The sequence below is a fragment of the Suncus etruscus genome, chromosome 3, assembly GCF_024139225.1.
Source record: "Suncus etruscus isolate mSunEtr1 chromosome 3, mSunEtr1.pri.cur, whole genome shotgun sequence".
Taxonomy (NCBI): Eukaryota; Metazoa; Chordata; class Mammalia; order Eulipotyphla; family Soricidae; genus Suncus; species Suncus etruscus.
This window is the reverse complement of record NC_064850.1, coordinates 129,004,256-129,011,068: the sequence shown is the minus strand read 5'-3', so window position 1 is coordinate 129,011,068 and position 6,813 is coordinate 129,004,256. Positions and strand designations below refer to the sequence as shown.

General features: G+C 44.2%; 1 non-coding gene across 1 annotated transcript; it reads right to left on the bottom strand.

The window, feature by feature from the left end:
• Window positions 1–317: 317 nt before the first annotated feature.
• LOC126005066 (small nucleolar RNA SNORA51) lies at window positions 318–450 on the bottom strand. The gene has a single exon (XR_007494248.1). It is a non-coding gene; the product is annotated as a small nucleolar RNA SNORA51 (small nucleolar RNA).
• Between the last annotated feature and the right edge of the window lie 6,363 nt (window positions 451–6,813).

The following is a 6,813-nucleotide window of genomic DNA, read 5'->3' as shown; positions in this document are numbered from 1 at the left end:
GTAAGGTTCCAGCCAGGAGCTAGCCAGGCCATGACTGGCCCCTACTGACAGTATATGAGCTTACTCACTGGAATGAGATAACTCCTAGGGCCTATGCTCCAGCAACTGGTGACCCCAGCAGTGGCCTCATCTCACAGGGCTGTCATCTTCACAGAACCCATCCTCTGCCTAGTGACACCAGCCACTCCCATCTAAGATTCCTGCAAGAAGTAGCCAAATGCTTCAAATATATTCTACCAAAATGACCTGTAGATTGCTACAGAGGCATTTTATGGGACAGGAGAGATAATACAGCAAATAAGGACCTTGTCTTTTTTTTTTGTCCCCCAATTCACAATACAGACCAGGCAAGGGGCCTGGGTTGAGGTGTATATGGGGTGCATTTACTGTACCTCCTCTTTCTATACAGTCAGTGTAAAGAACACAGCCTGTGGTAAGAATCGGGAGGCCTTATCTTTTCCTTTTTTTAATTATATATATATACATATATATATATGTATATATATATATATATATATATATATATATATATATATATCCTCCACCAGTGTAACATTCCCATGACTAATATCCCAAGGACCTTGCCTTGAATTCAAGCAACCTAGGTTCGATCTCTGGCATGACATGTGGTATCCTGAACACTGTCTGCTTAAGTTGTGGAGCAAAAGGTAAGTTGCATTCACCATGTATGCATATACATATGGACTGGTGCAGACTACATGAAAAATTGCATAGAGAACTTGAACACCCAGAAATAGTAGCAACACATGACCCAGCTCCTGGGTCCCATTTTGGAGCATCTCTCCCAGAATACTGGGACACACCTTTGCAAAGATTTGTAAAGGTATATGTGTGCCTGTGTTCATGGCAGTGCAAAAAACAGTTCCATGTCTAGGAACAAACCAAGTGCCCAAGAATGGAGGACTGACAGAACCACGGAGCTCTGGTTCCCAGTGAAAAAGAAAGATCTTTCCATTTATTAAAACCTCAATGGCATAGGGTGAGGTGGGGTCGTCCTGTGGTCCTGCCAACAAACTCAGTCAGAAAGAGGGAGCCAAGAGCCAGGGAAGCTCATACATGAATCTGAAGCAACACAGGAAAGAAAAAATGTGTTTATGGAAAAAAAAACCTCCAAATTTCTGCTCACAGAATAGAATTACCAAGATTCCCGTGATGGGTGGTGGTGGGAGGAGATTGGCACTTTGGGGGTAAGCGTGGTGTGGTACTGTACACTGTAACGAAGTATGAAATAATACTCCTAAAACATAGATTTCTGTAAACTATCACCTCAGTACTTATAAAACAAAACAAAGAAAAAGCCATGCATTTCCCCTGTAGAGATGGATATGGCCCAGCACCTACCCAGCTCTGCTATACCATCAAACTCTACCTTCATCTCCACTTCCCCTGCTGCTCTTCAACCCCACCAAAGGACAAACTCAGGACTGGGGCTGCTGGTGAGCTCTATTGGATGAAGTGAGATGAAATGATACATTGTCCTGATACACTGATTGATGCCATCACACACGTGCTAATCAAACTCTCCCCATCCTTGAAATTAATCTCTTGTCAGGGTTGACCTTGGAGAGTGTCAAGAATAACAGAGTATCTCAACTAGCATTGGTTTGACCCAAGGGACTGAAGAGTTTTATATTTTCATGTAAAAAATTTCTTAACTGAAATGTGAATCAATCATCAACTATGCCTAATGGACAGGGAAGTATAGAAGTCTCTGGTGGGCTTATGCTCTGAAGGCAGCCACCATGGAGGGAGCCCCAACCTCCCTTCACTCCTCGGTTGAAAGCAGCATTCAAGCCGGGAGAGAACCACGTTTCTTTATTTCCATCTCTCTGGATGTTGAAATAGTAACCAGGAAGTAGACAGGGTCACGTATGTTTGTCTTCTAAAACCATGAGAAAAATGAACGCTGCTTGGAGTCATGCCTCAGGGGACAGAGCAGCTGGATCAGATGTGGAGGACGTGTCTGACTGAGCCACAGCTGGGTCTGCTGTGGTGAAAGTGTCTGGTTCCTCTTCCCAGAGTCCCCAACCCTGCTCAGGAAATGCACAGCCAGCCAACATCACCAGCTGGAGGGTGAAACTCAGGCCCATGGACCCTGCACATGGACAATAGTGGCAGGAACAGGCCCCAGCCTCTCTGTCATCTCCTATGTAAGAGAATCTAGGACCTTCAAACCAAGTAGAGAATTCAGGGATACTGTCTCCTCTAGTGGGCTTTCTCAGAGTATCCTAGGGAGAGGGGTCTGTATGGACAGGCAGGAGCTTCTAGGGGAGTGAAAAGAGAGAGCCAGCTGGTAAGGGCATCAGTCCAGCAGGAAGCCACAGTGTTTTAGGTCAGTGAAGGGCCAGGCCCTCATTGAGTATTTTATAGGCCTAAAGTGGCTGAATAGGGTCCCTGAGGGGCCACAAAGCCCACAGACCCCCTCCTTGAATTCCATACACAGTCTGAACAGAGCCAAGAGGACCCATAGCAATTGTGACAGGTCAGGAGGACCTTGAGGGTCAGCTCGCAGAAGTCGTGGGAGCCTGTCCTTCTCAGCTGCTGGGCTCTTACCCTCCATGTTCTCCCCAGGCTGCTCCCCAACACAAGGTCTTCATCTCTCCACTTCCTCTGTTTTTCTGACCATATGGTACTTTCATCCACAGGAAATCTCTATGGGAAAGGCACAACCATGATGAGCATGGAGCAATATGGGGATCATCTGGCATTCAGTTAATTCTACATAACAATGGCTTGGAACAGTTGGCTTGAACCTCAGCAACCTCTTAGTCTTTCCACAGAGGCTGGGAACACCTTAGCCTTGTCTCAGCTCCCTCTTCCTTGGCCATTACCCAGAGCAGGGGTGGCGAACAAGTTCGACACAAAGTCAAAATTTTAAACTGTAAGAGTCATAGAGCCACACCACGAAGTGACCTACCAAAACAGACACTCACACAAAAACATATGATTTTAACAATAATATATTAAATACATATTGCATTTTGCCATTTTGAGTGAGGGTAAAAATCCTGTTTGCCACCCCTGACCCAGAGGCTCTTTGAAGATCCTTCTTTGTTAGGTGGAGGCAAGATCTAGACCAGCCACATTGGTATAGCATTTTGAGCAGAAGATGCTTGAGAACAGGCTTTGTTCTCAAAGACTCCCATGTCTTCCTGGGAACTGAGCCTACTCTTCCCAAGCATCTGTGATCTCACATCCACTTCCAGATTATTTATTGTTGCATGTTGCCTTCAAAGGACTATGACCTCTCCACTGTTCTTATTCCCAAATACCTTTTCCCCTCTTCTCCCTTTCCCAAGAAGGTGATGTATGATACAAATCTTCTTTTCTCTGAATCACCTGTCAGTGGCTAATTTAATTTGAAGACCCTTGATGACTGCACCTAAGAGGGAGGAAGAAGAGCTTTTCTTCCTGATGCAGGCTGGTTTGTATGAGCTTGTTTCATTGTATTGTCCAGTGGTCCAGAGACCTCATCATCCCTGACTGAGGAGTTTTTCATGTGCTTGTTAGTCTCTCCTGAATCTCCATGGTGCTGTCTCCAGATGAGTACGTCTGAAGAAAGAAGATAACACAGGGAAGGCCCAGACCCTGATGAAAAAGCCAAGCAGTAGAAGGATTGTTGGTGTGCTCCAGAGAGCTGTGGGCCTGTCCCTCAGGCTCCAGTGCCTCTCTCTTCTAAATTATGTCTGATTGACTCCAAGGGCCCCAAACCACCGTGCAGTTGCCAACTGAAAATCTAACTGCTTGAACTCTACTAGTAAAAAAAATTGATATTGTGCTGCTTGAGGTGGTCTCCCTGAGTCATGTCTACAGGATGGAAACCAAAGTTGTACTTGTCTTGAGGATTGTAGGCAGCCCAAGTGGCATGAGGAGAGGGTAGAGAAGCACAGAGCACTGGCTTATGATGCTGAGAGCCATAAACTTGGTACAGGAACCATGGAGCATAGTCCAGGGATCAGAAGACAGGCCCTCCAGAGGGTCCTCAATTGCTGGATGATAGTGGCAGATGCTAGTGCCGCACTGCCTGAGCTGGCTCTGCCTTCTTCACCAGGCAAATTCTACATGTCCTGCTCTGGTCTTTGCTGTTAAATGTGCTGTTGTCCACTGCTCTTATGTTCAGGAGAGTTAGCTGCAGCATGGTGCCTGGCTGCCTCATTGACAAGTCCCAGGTGCTGGCTTTCTGTCTTAACAAGTGTAGAGGAATAAGATTTAGGAGGGGGCTGTTTGGGTCACACATGGCAATACCCAAGGATTATTCCTGGTGGTAATGTTCAGGGGTCCATCTGTATACTGGGATTTGCCAAAATTGGACCATGCAAGCAAATGCCTTGGCCCTGTACTATTTCTCTAGGCCTTGTGATAAAATTTCTAGTAGGGGTACAGCTTGATCACTTTGGCAATGAGATGATGAAGCAGCTTACTTCTCAAATTTCTAAAATATTCCTTTCTACAAGGAATTCTTTTCTCAATTGCTATTTCAGACATGGCTGTTCTCTGATGGCAACAGTCCACTTAAAAGTGAAGAGCAGTGCCATTGTGATGGTCAAAATACTTCAGCCTCTGGGTGGCCCATGGCCTGAGGCCTGGAGGATCAGTAGTCAGAACTCCAGTGCCATGTATAGTTGTGCCTCTCCATCCTTGGCTTCAGGATTCATTGCAGGAAAATTTTGAGGCCTCTGGAGATTGAGACTAAATGGCAGCCAGTTTAATCACCTACAGGCGGGCAAAAAGAGGAAGATGATTATTTCACTAGTCTTAGACCTATTGCCATCCTCTCCTACAGGAGAAGTTACAGAATAGTCCCACTGCTCTGGAATTCTGCTTTATCCTGGAGGCACATCCTCCAGGTGGATTGTAGCAAACCTAGAGGTGCTGTTTGACCAGTCCTACCAAATGCTGACACAGTTTTTCCACAGTATCCTGTCAAGTCCTGATCCTGCATAGCATGTCCCTGAGAGGTCTGAAATAGGTGACAAGGCTCTGTTAGGGAGGTGACTGAAGCTGGCAGGAGGGGTGACAGGGTCCTGACAGGAGAGTGACAGATCCTGAAAACAAGGGTGACAAGATTGACAGGTGAGGTGACAGGACTCTAATAGGAGGTGACAAGATCCTGGCAGGAGAGGTGATAAGACTTTAATATGAGATAACAGAACCTGACAGTAGGGGTGACAGGAGTCTGATAGAAAAGGTGATAGGATGTTAACAGGAGGTGAAAGGCCCCAGACAAGAGGATGTCACGATCCTGACAGGATTCTTACTCTTTGTAGCATTAGACAACAGTCAGGAAAAAAAGAGGTTTTCTGTCACCAGGGCCCAAAGGAGTAGTGACCCTGTGTTTACACTATTGACCTTGTATTCCCAGTCTGCTCTGATACCTCCATGTTTTACTAATCTATCTCTGACTTAGTACTCATATCTAGTAAGAACTACCGCTGTCATTCCTCTGTTTCATGGATGTTATAGGTGTTGCGTTAAATAATTAGCGATGGTGCTGGATAATTAATGATGGTCCTGGATAGTGAAGGATAGAGGGAGAGATTTTTCTCTCCCATCCCAGGCCACGTGGCTCCGCAATCCCTATTCAGCTGGCAGGTCCCAGGTTTAGGTGAACGGTGGAATCAGACTCATCCAGAGACAGGCAACAGGAAGCATCAACTTTATTCATGCCCTATCCACCACATGTGTGGCCTATATAATAACCTTTCAAGCATTCAGCCATTCTTAGCTAGCCCTGCATCTTAACTCCTGTCAGCCATCTTCCCTTTGACCTCCCTGCTGGCCAAAGACCAAAAAGGGCCTAATCCCCTGGGTCAAAGGCTTTATCTACCTTTTCCAAGACCCCTCCCAGGAATGGGGGGGGGTGTCTTGCAGGTAAGGTCAAGTTACCTAGGAAGAAAGGAGGGATGAGGCTTCAATAGGTATTTATGAGCTTCTTTTTGTAATGTAAATTCTATAATGTTTGTTGGTCCCAATGCACTTATAGGCGGAATTGCATCAAATTTATCTATAAAATAATCCATCTGTTCATTATCTGAAATACTGTGAGCATTGTCCTCTCTCTACAGATGCTGATAGAGAAGCTGGAACAATATGTGTATCATTTAAAACCCACATTTTACACATGTTTAAGGTTTTTCTTTCATACAGGTTCTTTTCAAGTCTTACGTCTTAACAAAGAAAGGTATTTTAATTGTATTTTCAAATCTCAGAGAATACAAACTGTTTATTGTTTCTGCCAACATGTGTGTCAGCTGCTAAGAACACAACTAGCTTATATAAATTGAGGTGAATCATGTTATAAGTGGTTGGTATAAAAGCTCTGCCATAATAGTTTAGAGACAAAGTGACAAAAGGTTCTTTTTATGAGCGCTGGGGACAGGAGCAATAATTCCATTACATGTTATTGGAATAGGATTTTATGGAAAAGAAATTTGATTCAAGTTTAATGAAAGTGAACATTAGAGAATCACAGCCTTGATGTATAGTAACAACAAAACTAATAATGTTTAGTCTAATGAAAATACTGACACTGATTTGTTGCCTTGACATTATTTGGTTTGTGCTGTTGAGAATTGTGTCTGGTACTGACAAGTTTTAGTAATTTCAGAATAATAATTCAATGGCGGAATGTGCAACTTAAGCTTGATCAGAACAGAGGAAAAATTAATTTAGGATAATACAAGTAGATAGGTTTTTTCTTATGCTCTTTATAGATAGCTTTGTATATTTTCCTGTTATTAAGAATCTAGACCTTGCTAAGAAGACATTATTAGAAAACTTAAGGCAAAAAAG